The sequence below is a fragment of the Capra hircus genome (assembly GCF_001704415.2).
Source record: "Capra hircus breed San Clemente chromosome X unlocalized genomic scaffold, ASM170441v1, whole genome shotgun sequence".
Lineage (NCBI taxonomy): Eukaryota > Metazoa > Chordata > Mammalia > Artiodactyla > Bovidae > Capra > Capra hircus.
In genome coordinates, this window is record NW_017189516.1 from 24,507,907 (window position 1) to 24,527,604 (window position 19,698).

Here is a 19,698-nt window from a genome sequence, read left to right on the forward strand (position 1 = left end):
GGAAAATAGCCAATAAAAAGCATAGCAGCCATCTTGACCAAGAAAGCAGTCAAGATGTAGAAGAATAAGGAATACCACAGAATAGATAAGATACCATAGAAAAGTTGACAGTAAAGAGAATGTGCTGGGAATTTAATTATTTTTCATATTTCCCCTCAATCCTCCCCCCTCATTCTTCTGGTATTTTCACAGTATAAAGAATGAGTGAATGGTAATTCTTAGGAAGAAATAAACCAATTTTCCTGATGCTTGGAATTACTATGAAACCTTTACTGTAAATTCAAAATTTACTAGATCGCAGTCATATAGAACTAACAGCAAATGAGAGAAAAACTTTATTGGAAACTTAATGGATTTATAAGAATTCAGTTATACAGCAAAGACTGAGTGTCACCAAAAGAGAGCATTGACTGGCTGCTGTAGGACCACCTCACAGGCATTATTTGCTTTGATGAGGTCACCACAATCCAGGCTGGGGTCTTCAATTTTAGAGATCTACTGGTCATGTCCCAGAATCCATCCAAATACAGGAGGTGAAATTTCGATGATTATATCATAAGACTGAAAGATATAAAAGAGGGCAATTTATTCATTTATATTGAGAAATGCAATAATCATCCAGATTAGATACGTCTCTTAAGAAGGTAACATCCTACCTTTCCTTCTAGATAGATTATAAGGGAAGCAAAATTATTAGTGTATTTCTTCATAAACATTAAATCAAATTCATAAGATGCTGATAACGGGCATCTTATTTATACCTGATGTAAATTTGCCTGCACAATGAAGATTTATCTGACACATAGACCAGATGTCTCCATTACCCAAGGCATTTTTCCCTCAGAAAAGTTTGAGGATGTCTACCTGTGTATTACTTATTTTTTTAGACTGCCATAATTGATCAACTGGCCCCATTATGACCCCATTACCCATCAACACGTTCTTTTTTCTCCAGAAAATCTGTATTTATTTACAGAAATAATACATGTTTATAATTGAACAGTATATAATTCAAACAACATAGACAAAATTATCCTTGTCACCAAACTTCTACTTTTCTTCAGTTTTATTTCTAAAAGAAATCACAGGTATCAGTTCTTTCTAAATCCTTTTCTATACATTTAAATGTTCATACAGATAGTACTTACAGTAATATAAAATTTAGACAGTTTGAATATAAATTAGTTCATTCTGCAATTTGTTTTATTCACTTTAACCCACTTAATAAAATATCATGATTTTTCTTTATCAAAATATATCTACATATTTCAACAGCTCACAATATTATACTGCATGACAGAATAGCCATTCCTCTCTCAAAAGGAATTTCTATCTTTGAAATTTTTCTTTATAATAAAAAAGCATATTTGTCTATATGTAAGAATTTTCCCATAGACTCCATAGGTAAATTATGTGTCAAAGAATACACACTTTTTAAAGTTTTAATGCTGTTAATATAAAAATACACACTCTCATAATCAGTGTATATATCACCACATCCTCCCTAAAACAGATCACATAGATTTTTGATTGTTGCAAATGTGATGTGCTAAAAATGATATCTTGAATTGTACTTCTATGATTAATAAGGAAGTTAATTAATGATCATTATTGGTCATTAATATTTTGCCTTCTAAGAACTGTCTGTTCCTTGAACATTTTTCTATCAAGTTATTTGTATTTCTGTGTTATATATAAAAGTGTTTTAAGGACTCAAATCAAGATGGTGGAGTAGGAGGATGTGGCCCTCCCCCCATGAACATACCAAAAATACATCTAGAAGTGGAAAAAAATTCTCACTAAAAACTAACTGAATACTAGCAGAAAGACTCCTGAACAATCAAGGTTGTAAGAAAGATACATGAAGAGTTGGGTAGGAAGGGAAATGATCAGATTAGGACTTGTGCCTCTGGGAGAAGATTCAGAGGAAAACAGAGACTATACACGTATAGTCTATTCACTGGAGACTGTGTAATTTGAGCAACATACTGGATGACCCACCCCTGGGGTCTGACAAATGGAAGCGCCCCCTTGGCTGACTGGAGGCTCAGTGGGACTAACAAGAGGGCTGTGGGAAGCCTTGACTCTTTGTGATGAGCACTTGAATGCTTGCTTGCTCCCAAACACGGGCAGGAAAGGTTGAATTGAAACCACACAGATTGTTGACTCATTTCCTGTGACCAATCTGGTGTATGCCCCAGCCTGAATCAAGCAAACACTCTAGCCCCATTTGGCTCACACTGAAGCTCCCCACTAAAGCAAAAGCAGTCAGAAATGAAGAAAGAGCTCCTCAGCTATAAGATGCCATAGTGACTCAGACACTAAGCATGTCTGAGCAGGGACTGGGCAACCATTGTGGTTGATAGCACAGACAGCACATCACAGGAAGACCAGATCATTGAAAGTGGCCAGACTGCCATACCATACTCTGTGCCCTGACCCTTGTTCAGTACCCACACCATTACCTCTTGCCCCAGCACTGCTCTTCTCTGGGGCTAAGGGAGCCTGTGCTGGAAAGCAGAAGAATACACACTTCAAGGGAACTGAAGTACTTCAGACTCAACCCTCAGGGTTTCTGTTCCAGCAACCTGAGATCTGACCCAACCCCTAATAGGGTGGGGACAGTCACTGAACAGAGGGAAAGTCCCTCCTCACATCTGCCTTCTGCCCTAGCCCGACTCTCCAGCCCCATCTTCTCCCATGATGATAGATGCTAGCATACCCTGAGGAAAGATGTGACTTGTGTTCATATCAAATCTAGCTCTATCACCAAAGTTACTGGTCACACATAGACTCACATATAAGGACATCCCTTCAAGATAATTGATTTACTTAATTTCATAGAGACAGAGAAAAATAAGCAAATTGAGAAGACAAGAATTTTTCTCAATTGAAAAAGAAAGCAAGGAACCAATAAAATAGAAATGAACAATCTACTAGATAAAGAATTAAAAGCATTAGTAATAACAATGCTAACTAAATTAGATAAGAGAATAGATGGGCACAATGAAAATTTTAACAAGGAAGCAGAAAAAAATACATATATATATATATATAAAATCAGTCAGAAGTAAAGAATAAGGTTTCCTTAGTGACTCAGTGGTAGAGTATCCACCTGCCAATGAAGAAGACATGGGTTTGACCTCTGGTCTGGGAGGATCCCACATGCTGCAGGATGACTGAACTTGAATGCCACAATCACTGAGCTTGTGCTCTAGAAACCAGAGCCACAACTGTTGAGCCCACATGCTGCAACTACTGAAGCCCATCCACCCTAGAGCCAATACTCTGCATCAAGAGAGGCCATTAAAATGAGAAGCCTGTGTACCATAACTAGAGTATCCCCCACTCAACACCACTAGAGAAAAGCCTATTAAGCAATGAAGACCTAGCACAAACAAAAATAAATAATGAATTTTTTTAAGAAGTAAAAATAAAATAAATAAAAAACACACTAGAAGGAATGAACAGCAAACTAGGTGATACAGAAGAATGCATACAGAAGAATGTATTTAGAATAGAAATCAGCAGCACAACACAACAGGAAAAAGAAAAACAAATTTAAAAAAATGAAAACTGATTAAGAGATTTTGGGGATAACATCAAGCATACAAACATTCACATTATAGGGGTCCCAGAAAGAGAAGAGATAGATAAGGAGGTAAAAATGCATTTAATAAAATTATAGCAGAAAATTTCCCAAACGTGGAAAAGGAAAGATATTCAGGTATAGGAAAACAAAGATTGACCCCAAAACAGACCCACAGCAAGACACAGTCATAATTAAAATGGCTAAAGTCAAAGATAAATAATTCTAGGTCACGGAGTGAATGAAACTGTTGGAAGATCTTGCTAGAGGCCCCTTCTTTCTCTCTATCCCAGGAATATGCATCCACTTGTCATCCCTCCACTAGAAGATCCTCCAAGGATATGGTCTTGTGAGCATAATATGTTTCTGGGACTATCTGGATGATCTATATACAAAACTGAACCCAATTAAAACCTTCATATACATTATAAAATTCTGGCAGCCAGTGTGGTCTGTTCATCATGTAGTGCCCAAAACAAGCCTCATATGTACTGCCAAAGGGACCTTGATAAAGGCTATACAGATGGCTGACAAAATGACAGAGTGGAGGACATAAGCAACGCCTTCTCATTAAAACATGAAAATCACAGCTAATTGCTAAAGAACAATCGAGAAAAAAACACAGGAATCTACCAAAAATTGGTACCCAGTATCCAAAGACAAAACAGAAGTGGCAATGAGACAGAGTCAAAGTCCTGAGCCTCACATCAGGAATCCCAGCCTGGGGTTCTGCCAACAAGAGAAGGAGACCCGAGAGAATCTGGCTTTGATGGACAGTGAGGGTGATCACAGGAATTCCATGAGACAGGAAGAAAGAAAAACTGCACTATTGGAGGGGGAAAACAAGACCCTGTGAGCATCAGGACACATGGGCAAAAATCAGTGACCTCATAAGAGACTAGATCACACCTACCTGTTAGTGTTGGAGGGTCTGCTGTGGAGCTGGCGGTGGCTGTCACTCACTGCAATGACAAAGACACTGGTAGACAACAGTTCTGGAAAGTACTCATTGGTACAAGCCTTCCTGCAGAACACCATTTTCTACTCAAGACCTAGCCTCACCTAACAGCCTGTAGGATTCAATGCTGGGATGTCTCAGGCCAAACAACCAACAGGGAGGGAACAGAGTCCCATATATCAGCTCACAGGCTTGATAAAGCCTTCCTGAGCAGAGCTCTGCCAACCAGAGAGACAGGACCCAGCTCCAACCACGAGCAGGAAGGAACCAGATCCTCTCACCAAGAAGCCTGCAAAAGCCCCTTAGATAGCCTCATCCAACAGAATGTAGACAATAGAAGAAAGAACTACAATCCAACAGCTCGCAGAAAAGAAACTGCAATCACAGAAAGTTAGACAAAAAAAGATGAAAGAGGAATATATCCCAAATGAAGGGAGGAATATATCCCAAATGAAGGAACAAGATAAAACCCCAGAAGAACAACTAAATAAAGTGGAAATAGGCAATATGCTGAAAAATAATTCAGAGTAATGATAGTGAAGATAATCCAAAATCTCAGGAAAAGAATGTGGAGGTACACATTGTGAAGATGCAAAAAATGTTTAACAAAGATGCAGAAGGACTAAAAGCAAACAAAGGAAACTATAAGCAAAGTGAAAAGGCAACCCTCAGAATGGGAGAAAATAATAGCAAATGAAACAACTAACAAAGGATTAATTTCTAAAATATACAAGCAGCTCATACAACTCAATACCAGAAAAACAAACAACCCAATCAAAAAGTGGGAAGAAGACCTAAACAGACATCTCTCCAAAGAAGACATACAGATGGCTAACAAACACATGAAAAGATGCTCAACATTGCTCATTATTAGAGAAATGCACATCAAAACTATGAGATATCACCTCACACTGGTCAGAATGGCCCTCATCAAAAAGTCTACAAACAGTAAATGCTGGAAAGGGTGTGGAGAAAAGTGAACACGCTTTTACTGTTGGTTGGAATGTAAATTGATAGAGCCACTATGGAAGATGGCATGGAGATTCCTTAAAAAACTAGGAATAAAACCACCATATGATCCAGCAATCCCACTCCTAGGCATATACCCTGAGGAAACCAAAACTGAAAGAGACAAGTGTATCCCATTGTTCACTGCAGGACTATTTACAATAGCTAGAACATGGGAACAACCTAGATGTCCATCAACACATGATGGATAAAGAACTTGTGATATATATACACAATAGGATATTACTCAGCCATAAAACGGGATGCATTTGAGTCAGTTCTAATGAGGTGGATGAACCTGGAACCTATTATACATAGTGAAGTGAGTCAGAAAGAGAAAGATAAATACCGTATTCTAACTGTATTCTAACATATATACAGAATCTAGAAAAATGGTACTGAAGAATTTATTTACAGGGCAACAGTGGAGAAACAGACATAGAGAATAGATTTATGGACATGGGGAGAGGGGAGGAGAGAGTGAGATGTATGGAAAGAGTGACATGGAAACTTATATTACCATATGTAATAGAAAACCAACAGGAATTTACTGTATGGCTCAGGAAACTCAAACAGGGGCTCTGTATCAACCTAGAGGGGTAAGATGGGGAGGGAGATGGGAGGGAGTTTCAAACGGGAGGGGATATATGTATACCTATGGCTGATTCATGTTGAGGTTTGACAGATAACAGCAAAACTCTGTAAAGCAATTATCCTTCAATAAAAATAAATAAAAAACAAAGAGATGAACAATACAATAATTAAATTAAAAATATACAAGAAAGAATCAATATCAGAGGAACTGAGTGATAAGAACAGAAATGCAGTGAGCCGGAAGATAGAATGGTGGAAACGACTGCTGTGGAACAGAATAAAGCATGAGAAAAAGATAACAATAGTCTAAGAGACCTCTAGGACAACATTAAATGTATGAGTATTGGCATTATAGGGATCCCAGAAGGAGAACAGAGAGAAAAATGACTTGAAAAAATACTTGGAGAGATAATAGCTGAAAACTTTCCCCACATGGGAAAGGGAATAGTTACCCAGGTACAAGCAGCACAAAGAACCTCAGGCAGGATAAACTCAAGGAGGAACAGAGAGTTACATTTTAGTCAAAGTGACAAAAATTAAAAACAAATAAAAGATATTAAAAGCAACAAAGGCAAAGCAACAAATACCATACCAGGGAACTCCATAAGGTAATCAGCTGATTTCCCAGTAGAAACTTTGCAGGTCGAAGGGAATGGCATGGTATATTTAAAGTGATGAAAGGGAAGAACCTACAAACCAAGAATATTCTACCTAGCAAGATGCATATTAAGATGCAACAGAGAACTCAAAAGTTTATAGACAAGAAAAAGTTAAGAGAATTCAGCAAAACCAAACTACATTTGCAACAGATGCTAAAGGAAATTCTGTAAATAGAAAAGAAAACCCGCTACAAAAAGTAAGACCATTACAAATGAAAAAGTTGATGGATAAAGACAAGAATAAAGTTAGGAAATTAACTACACAAAAAATATGATATAAAAACAAGCAATTGTGAGGAGAGTACAAATGCAGGATACTGGAAATGTATTTAAAATTAAAACACAAACAGAATGACCATCATCAAAAAAAAAATCTACAAATAATAAATGCTGGAGAGGATGTGGAGAAAAGGGAACACTCTTGCAATGTTGGTAAGAATATACAGCCACAATGGAAAAAAGTATGTGAGATCCTTAGAAAACTACCTCAGTGGGACTCAGAAATCCCACTACCAGGCATATACCCTCCTGCTGCTGCTGCTGCTGCTGCTGCTAAGTTGCTTCAGTCGTGTCCAACTCTGTGCGACCCCATAGATGGCAGCCCACTAGGCTCCCCCATCCCAGGGATTCTCCAGGCAAGAACAATGGAGTGGGTTGCCATTTCCTTCTCCACATGAAAGCGGAAAGTGAAAGTGAAGTTACTCAGTCGTGTCCGACTCTTAGCAACTTCATGGACTGCAGCCTACCAGGCACCTCCATCCATGAGAGTTTAGAGGCAAGAGTACTGGAGTGGGTTGCCATTTTCTTCTCCACATATATCCTGAGAAAACCACAATTCAAACAGACATCTGTACCCTAGTGTTTATTGCAGCACTATTTACAATAGCCAAGACATGAAAGTAACACAGAAGTAAATTGACAGATGAATGGACAAATAAGCCGTGATACGTATATACAGTGGAATATCACTCAGCCATAAAAAGGAATAAATGTGAATAAGTTGAACTGAGATGGGTGAACATATAGCCTGTTACACAGAATGAAGGAAGTCAGAAAGAAAAAAACAAACAAACAAATATCATACAGTAAAGCATACATGTAGAATCTAGAAAACAGTACTGATGAACCTATCTGCATGGAAGGAATTGAGACACAGATGTAGTAAACAGACTTGTGGACACAGTGGGGGAGGGAGAGAATAGGACAAATTGAGAAAGTAGCATTGACACATACGCAATACCATGTGTAAAATAGATAGCTAATGGGAAGCTACTATATAACACAGGGAGTCCAGTCTGGCACTGTGATGACCTAGAGGAGTGGGATGGGGCATGGGGTTGGAGGGAAGCTCAAGAGATCACACACACACACACACACACACACATTGCTTCAGTCATGTCTGACTCTTTGCGATCCTATGGACTATAGCTTGCCAGGCTCCTCTGTCCATGGGATTCTCCAGGTAAGAATATTGGAGTGCGTTGCCATGCCTTTCTACAGGGGATCTCCCCCACTCAGGGATCAAATCCGGGTCTTCTGCATTGCAGAAGTTATATATATATATAGTTAAGTCTCATTTGCATTGTTGTATGTTAGAAACCAACACAATATTGTAAAGCAATTATCCCTCAATTAAAAAAATAAATTAAAGACCAATACTTTAAAACAATCCCATTTATATACAGACTGCTATATTAATACTTTATGGTAACCACAAACTGAAAATCCACACTAGATATACATACAAAAAAGAAAACAAACACTATAAACACAAAACTAAGTTTAATCATCAAATCAAAACAGAAGAGAACAAAAGAGGAAGGGAAGAAAAAGGCCTACAGAACAAATTGAAAAAAATTAACAAAACTAACAAAATGGCAATGCAAACATATATATTAACAAAAGGGTGGCAGAAACATACATATCAATAAATACCTTAAATGTAACTAGATTAAATGTTCCATCAAAATAAAAAATAAATATTCAGATTGGCTGAATAGATACAAAAACAAGACCCACATATATGCTGTCATAAGACAAAATAAACCTTAAAATAAACTGTTATAAGAGACAAAGAAGGAAACTACATAAAAATCAAGGGGTCAATTCGAGAAGACTGTAAATTGAAAACATATATGCACCCAACATGGGCTTCCCCAGTGGCTCAACATAAAGAATCCACCTGCAATGCAGAAGAAGCAGGAGACCTGGATTTGATCCCTGGGTGGGAGAGATCCCTGAAGAAAGGCATGGTAACCCACTCTAGTATTCTTACCTGGAGAATCCCATGGAGGAGCCTGGCAGCCTACAATCCATAGGATCACAAAGAGTCCGACATAACTGAAGCAACTGAGTATGCATGCATGCACCCAACATAGAATCCCAATGTATGAGGCAAAAGCAAATAGCCATTAAACAAGAAGTCAACAGTAACACAATAGTAGTGGCACTTTTGTCTTTAACATCCCACTTTCATCATGGAAGATCAGTCACACAGAAGATCAATAAGAAAACACAGGCTTTAAATAACATATTAGATCAGATGTACTTAATTGATACTTATAGGATATTGCATCTAAAAGCAGAGGGATACACTTTCTTCTCAATTGTACACAGAACATTCTCCTGGATAGATCACATCTTGGGACCCAAATCAAGCATTGGTAAATTTAAGAAAGTTGAAATCATTTAAAATATTTATTTTATCTATAAGCTAATTAAAAGTGTGATGGTTTTGTCATATATCAGTATGAATTAGCCATAGGTATACATGTGTCTAAACCATCCTGAACCCCCTCCACCTCCCTTCCAACCCTTTCCTTCCAGGTTGTCACAGAGTACCAGCTTAGGGTGGCCTGCTTCACACATCAAACTCACACTGGTCATATATTTTACATATTGTAATATCTGTGTTTCAATGTTATTCTCTCAAATCATCCCACACTCTCCTTCTACTACTGAGCTTTTGCACAAAAAAGGAAACTATAAGCAAGGTAAAAAGACAGCCCTTAGAATAGAAGACAATAATAGCATGAAACAACTGACAAAGAATTAATCTCCAAAATATACAAGCAGCTCATGCAGCTCAATACCAGAAAAATGAACAACCCAGCCAAAAGGTAAGCAGAAGACCTAAACAGACATTTCTCTAAAGAATACACACAGATGGCTAATAAACACATGAAAGGATGCTTAACATCACTCATAATTAGAAAACTGCAAATCAAAAACACAATGAGGAATCATCTCATACTGGTCAGAATGGCCATAATCAAAGTTTATAAACAATAAATGATGGAGAGGGTGTGGAGAAAAGGGAACACTTTTACACTGTTGGTGGCAATATAAACTGATAAAATCACTATGGAGAACAGTATGGAGATTCCTTAAAAAATTAGGAATAAAATTGCCATATGACCCAGCAATCCTGCTACTGGGCATATACGCTGAGGAAATCAGAACTGAAAAATACATATGTGCCCCAATGTTCATTCCAGCACTATTTACAAAAGCTAGGACATGCAAGCAACCTAGATGTCCACTGGAAGGTGAATAGATAAGGGAGTTGTGGTACATATACACAATAGAATATTACTTAGCTATAAAATGGAATTCATTTGAGTTAATTCTAATGAGGTGGATGAACCGAGAGCCTATTATACAGAGTGAAATAAATCAGAAAGAGAAAGACAAATACCATATATTAACACATATATATGAAATCTAGAAAGGTGGTACTGATGATCTTACTTACAGGGCAGCAAGGAGACACAGATGTAAACAAAGGTCTTTTGGACTTAGTGGGAAAATTGAAATCTTATCAAGAATCTTTTTCTGATCACAGAATTATTGAAATTAGAAATCAACTGCAAGGAAAAAGAAATGGTAAAAACTACAAATACATGGAGGGGAATCAATATACAACTAAACAACCAATGGATCACTGAAGAAATCAAAGAAAAATTTTTAAAATACACAGAGACCAAATTAGATCATTCTGGAGAATAGCATTGAAACATGTATACTATCATGTAAGAATCGAATCACCAGTTTATGGCCGATGCAGGATACAGCATGCTTGGGGCTGGTGCTCCGGGGATGACCCGGAGGGATGTTGTGGGGAGGGAGGTGGGAGGGGGGTTCATGTTTGGGATCGCATGTACACCCGTGGTGGATTCATGTCAATGTATGGCAAAACCAATACAGTATTGTAAAGTAAAATAAAGTAAAAATTAAAATTAAAAAAAAGAAAAAAAATAAAAAATAAAATAAAATACACAGTGACAAAAGAAAATGAAAGCACAATTATCCAAAACCTATGGGATGTGGCAAAGCAGTTTTAACAGGGAAGTTATAGACAACCTTACTTCAGGAAACAGGAAAAATCTCAAATAAACAGCCGAACCTTATGCCTAAAGATACTAGGGGAAGAGAAAAAAACAAAACCCCAAAATAGTAAAAGGAAAGATATCATAAAGATTAGAGAAGAGATCAAAGAAATAGAGATGGAGAAAAAAATAGAAAAGATCAATGAAACTACAATCTTACCCTGAAAAGATAAACAAAACTGATAAACTTATAGCCAGATTCATCAAGAAAAGAGGGAGAAGGCTCAAATCAATAACATTAGAAATGAAAAAGGAGAAGCTACAATGGACATCACAGAAATACAAAGGATCATAAGATACTACAAGTAACTGTAAGTCAATAAAATGGACAACCAGGAAAAAATGGACAGATTCTTAGAAAGGTACAGTCTCCCAAGACAGAACCAAGAAGAACTAGAAAATATTTATAGACCAATCACAAGTACTGATATTGAAAGTATGACTTTAAAACTTCCAATGAACAGAAGTGGTTTCAGAGGTTAATTCTATCAAACATTTATAGAAGAGTTAACACCTACCCATCTGAAACTATTCCAAAAATTTGAAAACAAGTAATACTTCCAAATTCATTCTATGAGTCCACCATCATCCTGATATCAACACGAGACAAAGATAACACAAAAAAGATAATCACAGGCCAACAGCAGTGATGAATATGGATGCAAAGATTCTCAACAAAATACTGGAATCCAAATCCAACAATACATTAAAATAATCAGACACCATGACGAAGTGGAATTTTCCTCAGGGATACAAAGATTTTTAAATATTGATTTTGCAAATCAACCAATGTGATATACTGTATCAATAAATTGAAAAGCAAAAACCATATGATCATGCAAAAAGATAGAGAAAAACCTTTTGACAAAATTCAACACACAATTATGATAAACTCTCTAGAAAGTGGATATAGAGGAAACCTACCTCAACATAATAAAAGCCATATATGAGAAACCTACAGCTAACATTATATTCAATGGTGAAAAGCTGAAAGCATTTCCTCTAAGATGAGGAACAAGACAAGGATGACCACTCTCATCAGTTTTATTCAACAGTTTTGGAAGTCCTTGCCAAGGCCATCAGAGAAAAAGAAGAAATAAAATCATTGCAAATTGGAAAATCAGAAGTAAAACTGTCACTGTTTGTTGAAGGCTTTAAACTATACATAGAAAATCTCAAAAGATGGCATCAGAAAACTAGTGGAGTTCACCAGTGAACTGAGTAAAGCTGCAGGATTTAAAATTAATACAAACAATCTGTTGCTTTTCTATATACTAACAACGAAAGATCAGACAGAGAAATAAGAGAAACAATCACATTTACCATCATATCAAAAACAGTAAATTGTCTAGGATTAAACCAGTCCGAGGCAAAGGCCAGTACGCTGAAAACTATAAGATCCCAATGAAAGAAACTAAAGATGACACAAACAAACGAAAAGATATACCATGCTCCTGAATCAGAAAAATCAATATTGTCAAAATAATTATACTACCCAAAACAATCTACAGAATCATTGCAATCCCTATCAAATTATCAATGACATTTTTAACAGAACTGGAATAAAAACATTAAAATTTGTATGGAGGTATGAAAGACTCTGAAGAGACAAAGTAATCTTAAGAATGAAAATCAGAGCTGGAGGAAATCAGGCTCCCTGACTTCAGACTCTACCACAAAGCTACAGTTATCAAAAGAGTATGGTACTGACATAGAAACCAAAAAATAGATTAATAGAACAAAAAGAAAGCTGAAAATAAAATCACACATCCATGGCCAATTAATCTATGACAAAAGAGGTTAAGAATATACAATGCAGAAAAGACAATCCCTTCAATAAGTGCTGGAAAAACTGGACAGCTACATGTAAAAGAATGAGATTAGAACACTCACTAACACCCTACATGAAAATAAATTTAAAATGAATGAAAGACCTAAAAGTTGGGTGGAATATTATAAAACTCTTAGAAGCAAACCCAAGCAAAACACTCTTTGACATAAACTGCAGTAATATCTTGGTGAACCCACCTCCTAGAAAAATGAAAAGAAAAATGAAAAGAAAGAATTTGGACCTCATTAAACTCAGGAACTTTTGCAAAGATAGGGAAATTATTAAGGAAAACTAAAGAATGGAAGAAATATTTGCAAATGAAGCAACTAACAGGGATTATTCCCTAAAATTTACAAAGAGCTCATGCGGCTCAATAAATCTCATACACACACAACTCAGTAAAAAAAAAAAAAAAAAAAGCAGATGACCTAAACAGATATTTCTGCAAAGAACACAAACAGATGGCCAAGAAGCACAGAAAAGATGCTTAACATCACTAACAGTTAGAGAAATGCAAACCAAAACTACAATGAGAAAAATACCATTTACAGTTTGATAGGGTTTGCATTGTATCTATAAATTGCTTTGGGTAGTATAGTCATTTTTACAATATTGATTCTTTTGATCCAAGAATATGGTGTATCTTTCCATCTGTTACTGTTGTCTTCTATTTCTTTCATCAGTATCTTATAGTTTTCTGCATACAGTTCTTTAGGTAGGTTTATTCCTAGGTATTTTATTCTTTTGTAGAAATGGTGAATTAGATTGTTTCCTTAATTTCTCTTTCTGATTTTTCATTGTTAGTATATAGGAATACAAGGGATTTCTGTGCATTAATTTTGTATCTAGTAACTTTGCTACATTCACTGATTAGACCTAGCAATTTTTTGGTTTCCTTCATCTTTAGGATTTTCTATGCAGAGAAGGTAATGGCACCCCACTCCAGTACTCTTGCCTGGAAAATCCCATGGATGGAGGAGCCTAGTGGGCTACAGTCCATGGAGTCGCTAAGAGTTGGACTCAAGTGAGCAACTTCACTTTCACTTTTCACTTTCATGCATTGGAGAAGGAAATGGCAACCCACTCTAGTGTTCTTGACTGGAGAATCCCAGGGATGGGGGAGCCTGGTGGGCTGCCATCTATGGGGGTCTCACAGAGTCAGACACGACTGAAGCGACTTAGCAGCAGCAGCAGCATGTATACTATTATGCCATCTGCACACAGTGAGAGTTTTACTTCTTTTCCAATCTGGCTTCTTCTTATTCTTCTCTGATTGTTATTGCTGCTGCTGCTGCTAAGTCGCTTCAGTCATGTCCGACTCTGTGCGACAACAGAGACGACAGCCCACCAGGCTCCCCCATCCCGGGGATTCTCCAGGGAAGAACACTGGAGTGGGTTGCCATTTGCTTCTCCAATGCATGAAAGTGAAAGTGAAAGTGAAGTCGCTTAGTTGTGTGACTCCTAGCGACCCCATGGTCTGCAGCCTACCAGGCTCCTCCATCCATGGGATTTTCCAGGCAAGAGTACTGGAGTGGGTTGCCATTGCCTTCTCTGGATTGCTATGGCTAGAACTTCCAAAATAGAACTACAACAAAATGTTTCACAATTTGTATCGAAAAACACAAGACCCGAAACGACGAAAGGCATGCTGCAGTTCATGGGATCACAAAAAGTCAGACAAGACTGAGCAAATGAACAACAACAACAAAGCCAGAGCAATCTTGAAAAAGAAAAACAGAGCTGAAAGAATCAACTCTCTTGACTTCAGACTATACTACAAAGCTACAGTCATCAAGACAGCATGGTACTGGCACAAAAAAGAGAAATATACACCAATGGAACAAGATAGAAAGCCCAGAGATAAACACGCACTTATGGGCACCTTATCTTTGACAAAGGAGGCAAGATCATACAATGGAAAAAAGACAGCCTCTTCAATAAGTGGTGCTGGGAAAACTGGACAGCTACATGTAAAAGAATAAAACTAGAACTTCCTAATATTACACCATACACAAATATAAGGCCAGAAAATATGAAGTTCTCAGAGGAAAACATAGGCCGTACATTCCTTGACAAAAATCATGGCAAGATTCTTTATGACCCACCTCCTAGAGTAATGGAAATAAAGATAAACAAATGGGACCTAATTAAACTTAAAAGCTTTTGCATAGCAAAAGAAACTATGAACAAGGTGGAAACACAACCCTCAGAATACAAGAAAAGCAAATGAAAGAACTGACAAAGGATTAATCTCCAAAATATACAAGCAGCTCATGTAGCTCAATACCAGGATAACAAACAACCTAATAAAAAGTAGGCAAAATCCCTAAGCAGATAAGCAGACATTTATCCAAAGAAGACATACAGATGACTAATAAATGCATGAAAAGATGCTCAACAGTGCTCATTATTAAAGAAATGCAAATCAAAACTACAATGAGGTATCACTTTACACCAATAAAACTGAGAATAAAACTACCACTACCACATGAACCAACAGTCCCAGTATCGGAAATATACACTGAGGAAACCATAATTTAAAATCACCAGTCCAGGTTAGATGCATGATACTGGATGCTTGCGGCTGGTGCACTGAGACGACCCAGAGGGATAGTACAGGGAGGGAGGAGAGAGGGGGGTTCAGGATGGGGAACATGTGTATACCTGTGGCGGATTCATGTTGATGTATGGCAAAACCAATACAATACTGTAAAGTAATTAACCTCCAATTAAAATAAATTTATATTAAAAAAAAGACACATGTACCCCAATGTTCATCACAGCACTATTTACAATAGCTAGGACATGGAAGCAACCTAGATGTCTACTGACAAATGAATGGACAAAGAAGCTGTGGTACATACATATACAATGGAGTATTTCTCAGTCATAAAAGAATGCATTTGAGTCAGTTCTAATGAAGTGGATGACATAAAGCTTATTATACAGAGTGAAGTAAGTCAGAAAGTGTAAAAGAAATATTACATATTAACACATATATGTGCAGTCTAGAAATATGGTACTCATGAACATATTTCATGGCAGCAATGGAGACACAGACTTAGAGAACAGATTTTTGGACAGAAAGGAGGAAGGAGAGGGTAGGACAAATAAAGAGTAGCATTGACACATATACTTTACTATATGTAAAATAGATAGCCAGGGGGAATTTGCTGTAGGACCCAGGGAGCTCAAACTTGGTGCTCTGTGACAACCTAGAGGGGTGCTATAGGGTGGGAGGTGAGTGGGAGGTTCAAGAGGAAGGGGACATATGCAGGCCTATGGCTTAAACATGTTGATGTATGGCAGTAAACTACACCATATTTTACAGCATTTATGCCCCAATTAAAAATGAATAAATTAAAAAAGAAAAAAAAACTACAATGACATATCACCTCACAACAGTCAGAATGACCATCATTAAAAAGTCTACATCATTAAATGCTGCAGAGGGTGTGGTAAAAAGGGAACCTTCTTTCACTGCTAGAGGGGATATAAATTGGTTCCCCCACAGTAGAAAATAATATGGTAGTTCCTCAAAAAACTAAAAACAGAGCCAACACATGCTACTGCAATTCCACTCCTAGGCATATATCCAGAGAAAAACATGGTTCGGAAGGATATATCCACACAATGTTCTTTGCAGTCCTGATATGTAAGCAACCTAAATGTCCATCAGCCGAAGTGGATAAAGAAGATGTGGTACACATATACAAGGGGATACTACTTAGCCATTAAAAAGCACAAAATAATGCCATTTTTAGCAGTAAGACCTGGAGATTATCATACTAAATGAAGTAAGTCAGCCTGAAAAAGACAAATATAAGTATTATTGCTTACATGCAGAATCTTAAAAAAATGATACAAATGAACTTATTTATGAAATAGAAACATACTCACAGACTTAGAGAACAATATTATAGTTACCAGGGGGTAAGGGTGCAGGGCAGGGATAGATTGGGCATCTGGGATTGACATGTACACACTACTATATATAAAATAGATAATCAACAAGGACCTACTGTATAGCACAGGGAATGCTGCTGAATATTCTGTAATAACCTAAATGGGGGAAAATGAAAAATAATAACTGCATGTTTATATATAACTGAATCACTTTGCTATCCAACTGAAACACAACATTGTTAATCAACTATGCTTCAATATAAAATAAAAGTTTTTAAAAAGGAAAAAAAAAAGAAAAAAATTATAAAGGTAGCAAGAGAAAAAATAGATTTATATACAAGGGAACCCCTCATAAGGCTATCAGCTGATTTTTCTGCACAAACTTTACAAGGTGGAAAGGAGGGGCATGAAATATTTAAAGTGCTAAAACAAACAAAAAAAAACCCTGCAACCTAGGATTATCTACCCAGCAAGATTATGATTTAGAACTGAAGAAGAAATAAAGAACTTCTCAGAGAAGAAATAAATGACTTCTTCTGTACTAAACTCACCTTACAAGAATGTTAACATGTATTATCTAAGTAGAAAAGAAAAGGGTTTAAGAAGAAGTACCTACACAAAATGAAAAATCTCACTACTCAAGGCAAATATATGGCAAAGACTAAGATTCCACCTCTTAAATCAGCCAGTATGAAAATTAAAAATAAAACACAAAATCAAATATAACTGCAATAATCAGTAAAGGGACAAACACAAAGATGTAAAATGTAACATCAAAAACATAAAGTATAGTGGAAGATAGTACTATTAATAAATTTAGGTCCTTTAGTACTTGCTTGAATTTCGAGCACTACCTGTTTAAAACAAGCAGATATAGTAATAGATCAACACATATGAATCCCATGGTAGGCACAAATCAAAAATCTATGATACATGCACAAAAACAAATGAGAAAGGAATGCAAGCATACTACTAAAGAAAATCATTGAACTACAAAATACAGAAAAAGGAAGAACTACAAAAAAACAACTTGAAAAACATGTAATTAAATGGCAATAAGTATATAATATCCATAATTATTTTACATCAAAAGATATACGTGTGTGCTAAGTCTGCATGATTCATGTCTGACTCTGTGCGACCCTATGGACTGTAGCCCGCCAGGATCCTCTGTTCGTGAGATTCTCCAGGCAAGATACTGGAGTGGATTGCTGTTCCCTTCTCCAGGGGATCTTCCTGATCCAGGGATCAAACAGTTGTGAAAGAATATGTTGGTGATGCAGGGAAGAATAGTTGGGTTAATGTTCTTACAATGTAAAACGTTTAGGTGGACGGCAGGAAACAAAAGGACTTCACAGGAGGTGAAGCAGCTACTTGAGAAAAAGTTGAGTCTGATTAGATTTCAGGAGTGCTTCTGCTACAAGAGGTACAAAAAAGGTTAAAGAATAATTCACAGTTTTCTCATTGGTGTTCACCAAAAAAGCAGTGACCATAATTACTCTAACACAAATGGGGTATCCCTTTGCCACAGGATCCAGATGCTGGCTGTAATACCCTGTGGATCTATGGTGAATCCTCTGTTTATAGGTGACTACCTCAAGGGCATCCCCTATCTTTTCATATAGAGAAAGGAAAAAAAGAATATGATAATTGGGATGCCCAAGTTTAGGTGGGTTCATCAAATTCTACCTTAAGGCCTTGAAAGCTTCATGATCTAGTTCTATAAAACTGGGTCCAAATAGTTACAGCTGAGTAAAAATATGGACATTTGGCCATAAGAGAGAAACTTCAATCCAATATCAGCAACAACTAACCACAGAAAACCTTGGTGTTGGTGCATTGTATGAGGTTTTAGAAAAATTAGGGCAACTTAAAGCCTATCTAAATCTAGCTGAAACCCTTTTTCTAACATCAGAAACCCTTCCTGAGGAATTCAAGCCTTGGAGGCAGCATTCAAGATAGCTTTCTCAAACATGGATTTGGGAAACCTGCAGTTTTTCTTTTGCAGCATTATGACACTTAAATGTTAAAAGCTTTAGCAAGTGGATGTTGTCTTTCTGTGAGGAGGCATGAGAAAGAGAGCAAAGAAGCATATCATCTGTATTTGAAAACAAAGTAAAATCTCTATGGAACTTTATGTCTTCCAGAACAGCCAACAGGATGTGTGAAGAATAAGGACACTCAGTATAACCCTGAAGCATTACTGTCCAGAAAATTGATTCCACTCCCAAGTAAAGGCAAAAAGCTATTGAGTACATACTTTGATTAGTTGGAAAAGTAAAGAATACACTGGATAAATCCATTACGGTAAAGAATTTATTTCCAATAGGAATGGACTTTAGTAATGTATGAGGATTATACACCATAGGAATAACAACGTTGTTATCTCCATAAAGGTTGCAAATAAAGTTCAAGACTCAGCTCTTAGGTTTTATCAATTGTAAAATGAATGTTACCCTAGCAAGTGCAAGGGATAATGACAATTTCAACACTGTAAACTTCTTTCAATGGCTTTATGCAGAAGGGATTATTTACAGGATATTAATTAACTCTGGGAATGGATGATAGAGTGTTCCAAATAAATTTCAAGGTGAAGTTCTCTGTAATTTTTATGAAAATCAGTTGGATATTTTGCCAAAAAGGAAAGTAATAGCTGAAACAATAGTGAAAAATAATTAGTGTTTATGCAAAAATATCCACAATAAATAACCTAACTTTATACCTAATGCAACTAGAAAAAGAATAACCAAAAAACAAAGTTAGTG

At 36.7% G+C, this 19,698-nt stretch overlaps 1 long non-coding RNA gene across 1 annotated transcript in view; it reads right to left on the reverse strand.

Annotated features, from left to right (window-relative positions):
- Window positions 1–312: 312 nt before the first annotated feature.
- Window positions 313–19,698, reverse strand: part of LOC102182682 — a 60,730-nt gene continuing 41,344 nt past the window's right edge. The window contains exon 3 of the long non-coding RNA XR_311269.3: window positions 313–561. This is a non-coding gene — a long non-coding RNA (uncharacterized LOC102182682). The remainder of the gene's footprint in view (window positions 562–19,698) is intronic.